The sequence below is a fragment of the Patagioenas fasciata genome, chromosome 26 (assembly GCF_037038585.1).
Source record: "Patagioenas fasciata isolate bPatFas1 chromosome 26, bPatFas1.hap1, whole genome shotgun sequence".
Classification (NCBI taxonomy): Eukaryota; Metazoa; Chordata; class Aves; order Columbiformes; family Columbidae; genus Patagioenas; species Patagioenas fasciata.
Window position 1 is genome coordinate 2,443,200 of NC_092545.1, and position 12,904 is coordinate 2,456,103.

Consider the following 12,904-nt stretch of genomic DNA (forward strand, 5'->3'; position numbering starts at 1 on the left):
TCCCCAGGATGTCACAATGGGCCCTGGGGACAAGGGGGATACCCACGGTGTCAAAATGGGCCCTGGGGACAAAGGGAGGTCCCCAGGATGTCACAATGGGCCCTGGGGATGACGGGGGGTCCTGGGACGTCACAATGGGCCCTGGGGACAATGGGGCGTCCTGATATGTTACAATGAGCCCTGGGCACAACTGGGGGGTCCTTAGATGGGGGGTCCTTATGTGGGGGGTGATGGTTAAAGTATAAGTATGGAGAAGCTTGGCAGATTGATTATATTACACTTCCACAAACACGCCAAGGTAAGCATTATGTACTTACAATGGTGGAAGCAACCACGGGATGGTTGGAAACATCTGCCGTACCTCATGCTACAGCCCGAAATACCATCTTGGGCCTTGAGAAGCAAGTCCTTTGGTGGCCGGGTACGCCAGAAAGAATTGAATCAGACTATGGTACTCATTTCAAAAACAGTATTATAGACAATTGGGCCAAAGAACATGGTATTGAGTGGGTATATCATATTCCATATCATGCACCAGCCTCTGGGAAAACTGAAAGGTGCAATGGTTTGTTAAAAACTACACTAAAGGCACTGGGTGGTGGAGCCTTTAAAAACTGGGATTCACATTTAGCAAAAGCCACTTGGTTGGTCAACACCAGGGGATCAACCAATCGAGCCGGGCCTGCCCAATCAGAAATTCTATGGACTGTGGAAGGAGATAAAGTCCCTGTAGTACACATGGAAAATATGTTAGGAAAGGCAGTCTGGGTTCCTCCTGCCTCAGGCACAGGCAAACCTATTCGTGGGATTGTTTTTGCCCAGGGACCTGGCAGCACCTGGTGGGTGATGCTTAAGGATGGAGAAGTTCGGTGTGCACCTCAAGGGGATTTGATTTTAGGTGAAAATGTGCAATGCTGAACTGTACGATGTGAATTGCCGCACTAACAATGTTTAATAAGTGTCTTTCAGATCAAGACAATGGTGATGAAACCAGCGCTGGCTTCTTCGAGTGGCGCCCGACACCTTCTTGGAAGTTGGTGTCCTTAACCCACCAACAGGGGTCATGAGATGCACTTGGACCATTTTCCCTGCCCTGGGAGACTGTGGTGACAAAATGAACTTAATGAACTTTTCAAAGGATGGTCCACTGATTAATTACTCCTGTGTATATATGTACATATGTATATATATATATATATATATATATATATATATATATATATAGTAGTAGTGATTAATTAGATTGTATTGATAGATTGTATTGATAAGGTTTAAGTATTCAGTGAATGTCATATGATAAGGGGTGGAATGTCCTGGTTTTGTTAAAAACAAGTTTCTCTTTTAGCGAATTTTTGCCTGTCAGCTAAAGCCTTCATGTCAGCTGCATTTTCCTGGAGAACCCGACACATGTTTTGGTTAAACCCAGCAAGGGAATGGAAACTTATTGACAAGCACGGATGGACATCTCGCGAGAGGGGCAACGAGAAACTGGTGATCGAGAGACTGACCAACGGTGAATAACATTCCGTTCACGTGAATACTTCATATAAAAGCGGGAGATCACGAGAATCTCGTCCCTTTTCCTTCCCTTTTGCCTTTTTCCTTCCCTTCTGCTCATGGCCGACATCAGGAGAGGACCTTGCTGGTCGTCCCTGCGAACGGAGGCCAGTGACAGACTGAATCCAGCTCCGGTTGGCTGCAGAGTCTGATCCAGGACTTTGGGTGCTGGCTCTGCAGTTGCTGAGACTTACAAGATGGGTTTTGTATATTTGTATTATTTTCTCTGTTCTTATCAGTAGCATCAGTAAAACATCTTTAACTTTTCCAACTCTCTTCTCTCTGTCCTTCTTTCCCTCCCGATCGCCTGTCCTGAGTGGGAAGGGGGGAGAGGGAGGGGCAAAAGGGGGAAGTGGGGGGGAGAAGAGGTTAACAATACATCTGCCAGGGTTTGATTGTCACCCCGCAATCCTAACCCTCGACACTCTGTCTACAACTACCTAATAGGGAGTTATAGAGAAGACTGAGCCAATTTTTTTTGGAGGTGTATAGCAAAAGGACAAGAGGTAACAAACTGCAGGAAGGGAAATTCCAACTGAAATAAAAATATATCAGCTTCACCGTGGAGTGGGTTTAGTGGTGTGACAAGGGTCGGAGAGGTTATGGGAACTCCAGTCATGGAAACATTCAAAACTTGTCTGATCAGCCTGACCTGACTTTGAAGCTAGCACTGCACAAGAAGGGTTTGGACAAGAGAGTGTGAGCTAAATTATGAGTTTATGAAGATTGAATGAAAGTAACACATGGAAATGCATTCCCGGAGTCCAGAGCTTCTTTCACACTCAATTTCAGGAAGAAAATTGTGTTCCCGTAGGGACAAACAGGATATCAGGAGATCTCAAAAACTCAAGAATATTTAATGTGAAGGAATAATCAAGAATGAATCCAAAAGGTAAGGAAGGATTTCAAGAAAAATTGGACCACTATTTCAATAAACATTATGAAGCCCAGGAGCCAGACTCCCCCACTCCTGAAGCCACGTGATAAACAAAACAACACCTGAGCTCAGTCGCTGCTCCTGCCCCAGCATCCAGACCTGGCAGGACATTTCCTAATATCCCACAACCTGAGCACCTTTCAAGCAGGTTACAGTTAAAATTAAAGCTTCCCATGGAAATGCTGCTTTTCTCTCTCTGCCTTTCAAAGCACAGATTAACTAGAAGTCAGGAGTTAACACGACCCACATCTAACATCAAAAGCTGCTGATGTTTAGCTGAGCATAAGTGACAGGTCTGATTCTTTCTTGGCACAAAAGAGTTATTAACTTTTTCAAGGCCCTGTTTTTGCATTTCCCACTACGTCATTACTTCAGTTCTTGTGTGATGGACCAGACCACAAGGCACCAAACTTTCAGTACGTACTTAGGAGAACAGGTGTTAAGAAGGACAGCAACAAGTTACAAACCGGGGTTCTACAAGAGTTTATGGTGTTCCAAACCTCTCGATTCGGCTGCTGAGAACCTTCTCAAATTTTACTAATCAGCCTTAAACTCTGAAAGGCTCTTTGAGCAGTAATATCTACTGCTTCAAAGTATGAGATTTCAGGGGAAAAAAAAGTCTCTCCGTTGTTGGAAGAAAATATTTCTAAATCTGAACAACTTCCCCTTGGTACAGAACTGGCTCTGGTGGAAATTCAGTTTTAGCAATTAAGTCAAAGCTGGGTTTGATTCAATTATCACCTTTTTAAATGCCACCCTTCATGCACATACTGAGCATCTGACCATCAAGAAGCTAAGAGGACATGCCAGTACAGGCCAACAAGCTAAGCTGGATCTAACTTCAGGGCCAGTAACCCACTAACTATCCACCACCTGCTTCAGTACAATCAAATAATTTGCCTGTGTGGTGGAACAGTGCCATTAATCCCCACATTTACACGTGTGGAACTGAGGCTCCCAAAGATGAGCGCAGCTCCATCGCACTCACCATCAGTCATTTAAGTGCTGAAGTCGGAAGCCCAAAGCTCCCTTCAGCTGGTCCCTTCTACAGCCAGAGGGCGTTTCAACCCACCCCAAACCTGCACATCCATCTGGAACTACTCATCCCTCCCCGCTGACCACAAGAGGCTGGAAAGTAACTAAGCTTCTCAAAGCCATGGGCAATGGTTCTGGAATCCATCCAAAACTAACAAGGAATTAAGGAATGGCCTAAGGTCACCCACTTTACTCAGGGCACACATGTGCTGTGTCATTTTTAGGTAGGAGACTGCATTCTGCCCACCAGAGCTAGAGGAACACAGCTCCGCAGCCTCTTGTAGCATCGGGACAAGCTTCAAGTCCCACAGGACAGCAACTGCACTTACTTGGAAGATATTGGAGAAGTCTCTCAAGTTGAAAATGTAGTGGAACTTGATGGCTGTTGGAAGGAATGTAGCGGCTACTTTCTGGTGCAGTCCCAGGGCAAGGGCAATCAGCTGCTGAGCTGATTTTTGCACAGCCCCCGAGAAATTTCCACTTGTCAGGTGCTGCGTTAAAATGGTGCTATAGATCCTGGACAAGGCATCCTGCCCAGGGATGGACAGCGCGAAGACACAGAAGTGACGCTGAGGGAGAGAAAGGAAGGCATGGAAAGGTCAGAGAGGTAGAAAAACACCTTTCAAGCAAAATGCCCTTGGGGATTTGCTGTGATAATCTCATCTAGGCTCCCTTTCCCATGAAATGCTGGACCAGATGATCTTTTGAGGTCCCTTCCAACCTGGGTTGTTCTATGATTCTCTGATTTGCAGTCCACCTGAACAAGGTTATTTCCCTCTCCCAGTTTGCCAGCAGAGCTCAGGTGGGAAGTGACATCACTCTGCTCACTAAACCAGGGATTTTCAACTGCATCTCACCAATGCTACCCTGGAAGTGCAGTCCATTGAAGAGCCAAAGGGCTCTGAAGGTCCCACCGACCTCTGACAAAGCCCAGTCACTGTCTCTATTAAGAGCAGCCCCTGGAAGGTGCCATCTCCCAGAGGACCTCTTTACTAATTTGGAACTTGCAAAGTTGCCCATGGGACACTTCATTTTAACTCCACACCTTGCTGAAGAGGAGCCAGGGTCCAAGCTGACTCTGGTCATTAGGTTTCTCCATGATGAAATGAATTTTGCTCACTGCTACCCAGTCCCTCCATCGGTTGGCAGCTCCCAAAAATCAAAGTCTAATGTTTAAGATCTCTTCCCAAATCTTCTGTTATCAGCAGCGCTTGAACTGCTTTTTGTTTGGCTTGGGGTTTTTTTGTTCGGTTAGGTTTTTGGGGGGATTTGGTTGGTTGGTTGGCTTTGGTGTTCTTTGTTTTGTTGGTTTTGTTTGGTTGCTTGGTTTGGGGTTTGTTGGGGTTTTTGTTGTTGTTGTGTTTTGGTGTGGCTTGGGTTTTTTTTTAGTTTTGTCTGTTTTCTTCGTTTGGGTTTCTCCCCCACACCTCTTTTTACTGACAGCTGCATCAGACAATTCTGGAAAGCAGGCGGCGTTAATGCACCATGCTTCAGAGCTAAATACGAGCTAAATGAAGGCAAAATCTGCCTGTATGGACCAGAAGGTTGTCCTGAAAGTAGGTGTTAAGCTGGCTGGCAACTTTTGACTTCCTCCTCTGACGGAGCTGCAGAATGCGAGGAAAAACAAACAAGGGAATAAGGGACCCAGTTCGGTGCTTCACTATTAGGAATCACAGTCACTCGACAGATTCGTGCCATTTGTACTGATAAAACAACAGCAGGATCTGCCAGTGGTTGTCCTCTAACCTCACGTTTAAATGATCCACCCCAAAATAAACCCAGCGATGCACCTGCCGTTGTGCAGGGCTTTACCTGCAGCCGAGGGTTGATGGCGAAGCTCCCCGCCGTCGGGTTCACGCACGACACATACTGCACGTTCGTGATCTCCTTCAGCGACAGCTTGGTCCGGTCGTACCTTCGGGCAAAACACAAGCAGCAGCACAGTGACCACGGCCACTGCCTCTCTCAGTACGTGTCCCTGGGCTGCCAGAGGCCGCTTGTCTTCAGGGGGTCAAATTCTGCGTCTTGCCAAGATGAGGCCCAGGCCCAGGTTGCCGGCCTATCTGTACACGGCCTGGCACACGCGAGTCCTGCTCCTGGTGGAAATCCTTCAGCTTCAACAACCTGTAGCTAATATTTCTATCAGTAATAAGCACTGAGCAAAGCCCCTGGGCCATACTCTTCACTTGCATGGAAATGGCAGAAAACAGCAGGAGTGTCTCTGGTTTGATCCCAACCCGGGACAGGGTGTGAGAGACTACAAGGGTGACTCTCAAACACTGTGGCAAACCCAGCCCTGCAACACCCAGTCATGGGAGACAGGCCATCGTGAGCAGGTGAATGGTGATTTACATGTCAAGGCCGAGGTGACAGCCACAGACAAAGGCTGGGTGACACAGGCAGTGCTGTGTTGAAGGACACGCAGCCTGTGCGCTGACAGGCCCGACACGGTGTCAAGGCCCAGGCTGAGAGACCCTTCGGGCCTCCCCCATCTTCCACAATCACCCCCAGTGACGCCTGCACAAAAGCCCAGGTGATCCCGAGGGCTATAAACCCTATAAAACCTGTGCCAGCACGGGCAGGGTGCCACCCTGGGGACCCTTCCACCCACCGGGCTGACCACGGGAACCGAACCACACACCACAGGGTGCTGAACCCTGACTACAGACCCAAGCATTCCTGCATAGGAACTGGACCTGAGACTACAAACCCCTCAAACACACCGCGGAGCCCTAAGGGTGGTGAGACCTTTCCTTTCCCTTTCCTTTTCCTTCCCTTCCCATTTCCTTCCCCCTTCCTTTCCTCTTCTTTTCTTCCTCTCTCTTTCCTTCCTATATTCCTATTTCTTTGCCTTCCTTTTTGTGAGTAATACAGTAACATAAGGTTTAGAGCCCCACTTGTGCCACAAAACTCTTTCATGCGAATCTTTTCGCTGCTAAACTGTTTATCGATTGAGCTTAAGTAACATAAATCCTTCTGCCACTGAGTCATTTGCCAATTGGACCAAGCTACAAAAAATAAAGGTCTTTTGTTTGTGGACCTTCAGGATTGTATGTACTTTTTTCCAACCCAGGGGACTGACAAATCTCAGTCACACTTCCCCCAACCATAGCGCCAGGTGGGACATGACAAGGGTCAGCAGGCTGCTGCTGCCGGGGGAGGACAGGGAGTCCTGGGCTCCCTGGTTTAAGAAGGACAAGGAATTACTGGAGAGAGTCCAGCGGTGGCTACAAAGATGCTAAGGGATCTGGAGCACCTTTCTTGTGACAAGAAACTGAGAGAGCTGGGGCTGTTGAGCTGGAGAAGAGAAGCTGAGAGGGATCTGATCAATGGGATCAATATCTCAGGGTGGGTGTCAGAGGATGGACCAGACTCTGTTCAGTGGTGCCCAGCGCCAGGGTGAGGGGCAGCGGGCACAGACTGAAACACAGGAGGCTCCATCTGAACATGAGCAGAAACTTGTTTGCTGGGAGGTGCCAGAGCCTGGCCCAGGCTGCCCAGAGCGGGTGTGGAGGAATTGAAAACCATTCCAGTGGTTAAAATTCAGACAGTCAAGAAAACACACCTTCAATGAAAATAAAGAAATAATGGGAAGGGTTATTAGAACGGAGTCGTGAGACAGGTAAACTGAGCCTTGGCAGCTAGGAAGTGTCAGGTAGTCTGTAAACCCTGCCGTACCCAACCAACGGGGAACTGGGGAGGGAATTTGCAGTTGGGATTAGGGGTGGATATAAGCAGTGGCTTTTTGCCCTGTTTTGTGTGCCTACCTTTAGGTGGAACACCCGACCTTGCAAAATCGTTAATAAAATATGCTTTGCTGAGAGATCCTACCTGAGCCTATTATATTGGTGAGATGATAACTTCCTGCATGCAATACAGTGCCCAGTGGGCACTGCTGAGCACATGGGCAGAAGGCCTCGATGTGTCTGGGAGGGGACCCATGGCATGCTGCATCCGCCCGCACCTCGCTGCATCCCCTGTACGTTGCTGCATCCGCCCGCACCTCGCTGCATCCCCTGTACGTTGCTGCATCTGCCCGCACCTCGCTGCATCCCCTGTACGTTGCTGCATCCCCCCGCACCTCGCTGCATCCCCTGTACGTTGCTGCATCCCACCGCACCTCGCTGCATCCCCTGTACGTTGCTGCATCCCCCCGCACCTCGCTGCATCCCCTGTACGTTGCTGCATCCCCCCGCACCTCGCTGCATCCCCTGTACGTTGCTGCATCCGCCCGCACCTCGCTGCATCCCCTGTACGTTGCTGCATCCGCCCGCACCTCGCTGCATCCCCTGTACGTTGCTGCATCCGCCCGCACCTCGCTGCATCCCCTGTACGTTGCTGCATCCGCCCGCACCTCGCTGCATCCCCTGTACGTTGCTGCATCCCCCCGCACCTCGCTGCATCCCCTGTACGTTGCTGCATCCCCCTGCACCTCGCTGCATCCCCTGTACGTTGCTGCATCCCACCGCACCTCGCTGCATCCCCTGTACGTTGCTGCATCCCCCCGCACCTCGCTGCATCCCCTGTACGTTGCTGCATCCGCCCGCACCTCGCTGCATCCCCTGTACGTTGCTGCATCCCCCCGCACCTCGCTGCATCCCCTGTACGTTGCTGCATCCCCCCGCACCTCGCTGCATCCCCTGTACGTTGCTGCATCCCACCGCACCTCGCTGCATCCCCTGTACGTTGCTGCATCCCCCCGCACCTCGCTGCATCCCCTGTACGTTGCTGCATCCCCCCGCACCTCGCTGCATCCCCTGTACGTTGCTGCATCCGCCCGCACCTCGCTGCATCCCCTGTACGTTGCTGCATCCCACCGCACCTCGCTGCATCCCCCTATGCCTCACTCCATCCCCCACACCTCGTTGCATCCCTCTGCGCCTCACTGCATCCCCCTACTCCTCGCTGCAGCCCCTTGTGCCTCCAACGCTCCCTCGCAGCTCCCTCACCCTCTATCTGCCTGACTTCCCTGACACCCACAGCCCAAGATTTCTGCCTCCGCTCCACTGTCTCTGTTCCTCGGAAGCTTTTGGCAGAGCTCAGGCATGCACACAGCTGAGGAGAGTGGAAATTGCAATGCGTCCCTGCCCTGTATTCCCTGTGCAGAGATGCAAATATTCATGTCCCACACAGAGCTGCTGGCTAAAGTGTAAAACACACCAATCTCCTTCCAAAACAGTCACTGCTTTTCCTTCAAATCACCTCTGCCTAGATAACGGTTGTTTGCTGCTGCCTGACAGAAGACAATGTTAGGTGCTCACAGCAGGGGGGTTCACCCCAGCTGAGGCCAAATCCACAGCCGCCTCTGCTCTCAGCGTCGCGGGGCAGCAAGGCCGAGCATCGCGCTCCCCTCGCAGGCTTTGCACTGGGACCACAGTCACAAGCCACAGCAAGAGCAGAGCAAAGCTCCTCTCAACCCAGCTATGAGTAAGCAATCAAGCGGTATTAAAGAAGCGATGGACAACGTCCTCGGACACACGGTGTGAACTGTGGGGTTGTCCTGTGCAGGGACAGGAGCTGGACTCGATGATCCTTGCGGGTCCCTTCCAGCTCAGGACGTTTTGTGATTCTAAGTGAATTTGTTTGCTGGGGACAGGGGAAGCCCTGAGGGTGCTCAACTCTCAGTTCACCCAGAGCCTCCCAACCAGCTCTAGCCCAGCAGTATGCAATGGGAAGAGGGACCCACGCTTTGAGATTCTCTCAAACCCACTCCCCAGCACTGGAGCTGAACAAAAAGGTCTCCGACAACCAAGCCCAAGCAGGCTCCTACCAGTGGCCGTAGTCCAGGTGCTGCCGGATCAGCGTATGGGGCTGCACTGTCCCGTAAGCGTCCACCTCGGGCATGTTGAGATCATCAATGAAGTACACGAGCTTCTTGGTACCTGGAGGGCCATAATTCCTACCAGCCTTTTTCTCCAGAGGTTTCTCAAGCATACCTGTAGGGAGGCAGAGGTGCAAAGCTCATCTACTGGGAGAGCAACTGCTGCAAAATAAAAATGATTTCTCAGCCCAGCTCAATGCTGTGCTGTGTGTAGCTACAGCGGCCCCTCAAGGAGCTGAGATGTCCCCCAGCTGCAGCTGTATGAGGAGCAGCTGAGGGGCCTGGGGGTTCAGCTGGAGAACAGGAGCTGAGGGGAGACCTTCTGATCTCTGAACTGCCTGAAAGGAGCTTGGAGCCAGGGGGGGTCAGGCTCTGCTCCCCAGGAACAAGCACCAGGAGCAGAGGAAATGGTCTCAAGTTGCACCAGGGGAGGCTGAGGCTGGATCTGGGGAACAATTTCTTCCCCAAAGGGCTGTGGGGCATTGGAACAGGCTGCCCAGGGCAGTGCTGGAGTCACCAGCCCTGGAGGGTTGGACAGACGTGGAGATGAGGTTCTCAGGGACTAGAGTGCTAGAGCTGGGTTACGGTTGGACTCGATGATCCTGAAGGTCTCTTCCAACCAAACTGATTCTATGATTCTACGGTGCAGCTGGGAGCCCTGCAGGGACCCTTGGTCAGCACTTTGGTTTGACTTAAATCAGAAAGCTCTCAACTCTTCCTTCCAAACAAAAATACAACAAACTTCGTCTGCTACAAAACATGTCTACCTCAGAGCAAACAAGAGCTTTTCATGCAAGATAAAGCCTTTTGAATCTCTTCTGCATAATTTTTTAAACGAAATCTTGCTTGCAGAGGTGGCTGTGCCAGAGCAGTGAGCATCCCCTGCTGCCTGCCCCGGCGATGCGGCAACTGCAGCGTGGCCAGGGCAGCAGGCACTGGGCGCTGCGATGGAGAAAGGGAGATGGATGCTGTGGGCACAGAAGCCCACGAGCAAAGCTGCTGGTTTTGTGAATATATGCATCTTTTACCCTGTTAGACAAAAATAGGCGATCTCAGGGCCAAATTCCTGGACATCTTCAGAACAACCAACATGACACTTTTATTTAAATGCATCAAATAATCATAAGTTCCCTGATCTTCTCACCAGCGTTACCCAACCCTCCAGATAATGTGACAAGACTTAATTCCAACACGAGCTGTCAAATTACCACCTAGTTTCAAGTAGGGTCACGCACACGCAAAGGAAAGCACGGAGAGAACAGTTTCGCATTTCAAAGCCTTGGAAGACTTTAATTTGTTTTAGCAGAAGGCTGGGGTCATATGTTGCTCTAGCTCATAAAACGTGGGGAATATTTATAATCCTGGGCTGATATTTAATAAAAATCACCCCACGTCGCTGCACATCATGTTCTATAGGTTATTGATTCCTCTGATTGCAGCCCAGGCAACCTTTACTGTCTCAGTAAGTGGAAAAGCAAACGGAAGCAACGCTCCTCTGCCCAGACCCCGGGTGGGTTTTCTGCCCTGTGCTTACTCGAAGAATTTGTTTCATTAGCAGTTTTGGGTTGGCAACAGACCTATAAGGTGCTATAAAGCAGCACACGGTAAGTAGCAATTCTTTGTAATTAGGGAAGACTGGCAAATGTAAACGGGACTGGGAGTTTTTTTAAGCCATTTATTATCACGTGCAAAAGTTGTTAAGGAAGATTTATATTCCGTTGGTTTGTTTCAGATCACAGACCTTTCAAAACGCTGGGTTTTTCCTGCTTGGGTGCACTGCAGACAGCTTGCCTTGCTCACCACTCAAAATGCAGCTGATTTCTTGTCACAGACAGTTGCTGCACAAAGGAATGGATTGTGCTACGAAAAATGATGAATCTTTCCTCAGCGGAGCCTCTCTCCCCGTTCAATAAAACCACAATATTTGAAATTTCTGGTAGCAAGTTAAATTAAGTGTTTCAAATAAGCATTTAATTTAAATTTAATTAGTCCCTAATTAACCTATAAAATCAGCCCTTTTTGAGGTTAAACAAGTATGCAAGAGATTCATCACACTGAAATGCAATTACTGGGGATCAAGTGACATGTTCGTGGAAGTGGTATTTTAATTCAAAGCCGTATCTCACAATAATAATAAGGGGCGGTGTGTCTGTGTGAGATCCTGACACATACTCAAACCAGCACCTCAAAGAAACAGTCTGGACACCTCGTACCTTCTGGTTGGTGAGCAAGGGAGAGGGAAAAAAAGAACCCAAACAAAAAAACCCACAAGATTTATTGCAATTTCTCTGAATGACAGAAGTCAGGGCTACATCTGATGGAGGGGCAGAGGCCCAAGAGGGCACGAAGCAGAGCGAGGCCCAGGGCAAATGCCACAGAATGTGGTATTTAGTCACAATAAACTACAGAAAATCCCCAAACTGGCCCCAGGTTCAGGCAGAGAGAGTGTTGGGCTCCTTTTAACCCCTGTGCACATGGCGCTTCTGGAAGCCACAGGATGCAGGGATGGGTTGAACAACAACTCTGCTTCCCCTAAGGGCTGCATCTTATACATCTCTGCAGCAACAGGCACCTTGTCTAAGGAACTACTGGAACTCAGGTTAGGATCTTTTTTAAGTAAGAAAAAATCCAAAATTACTTTGTGCCCATGTTTTACAAATTTAAAGATGTGCCTGCTGGGGAAAAGAATAAAGCAGCCAAGTGACAAACTACACAAAAAGGGACAAATTAACTCTAAAAAATGAGCAGCAGGGATCCAGGCCAAGCAGTATAAATCATGCTTCTCAATGCAAATCTCACCACCACATCTTCATCCACACACAAGACAACTTGCTCCTCTGTGCAGGGGAAGAAAATCACTGACTCAGCCCACAGCTCATGACCAGGGACACGGTGCCAGGTCTGCCTGTACAAATAACACCTGCACACACTCGCCCATCCAGCTGGAGACAAACGGCTGCACATTCACAGAATCACAGGATCCCAGGCTGGTTGGGCTGAAGGGACCTCTGCAGATCCCCAGTCCAAGCCCTGCTCACGCAGGGTCACAGAGCAGATCACACAGGTGGGTCCAGGCGGGTTTCAATGTCTCAGAGAAGGAGACTCCACACCCGCTCTGGGCAGCCTGGGCCAGGCTCTGGCACCTCCCAGCAAACAAGTTTCTGCTCATGTTCAGATGGAGCCTCCTGTGTTTCAGTCTGTGCCCGCTGCCCCTCACCCTGGCGTTGGGCACCACTGAACAGAGTCTGGTCCATCCTCTGACAGCCACCCTGAGATATTGATCCCATTGATCAGATCCCTCTCAGCTTCTCTTCTCCAGCTCAACAGCCCCAGAGCTCTCAGTCTCTCCCCATAAGAAAGAATCTCTAGGTCCCTCAGCATCTTTGTCCCCCACCCAGGCAGCTGGACAGAGAGACAGACAGACAGACAGACAGACAGACAGACAGCTCAGCCCATTTAGCAGCTCAAGGGCATTTTGCAGAGACCCCAACACAGGGAAAAAAGCAAAGGGGCACCTGGGAGGGAGGAGGGAGACTGCAGCCATCACACACTAG

General features: G+C 49.9%; 1 pseudogene; it reads right to left on the bottom strand.

Annotated features, from left to right (window-relative positions):
- Nucleotides 1-2,395: 2,395 nt before the first annotated feature.
- The window catches only part of LOC136112251 (dynein axonemal heavy chain 9-like), a 79,875-nt pseudogene continuing 69,366 nt past the window's right edge, over nucleotides 2,396-12,904 (bottom strand).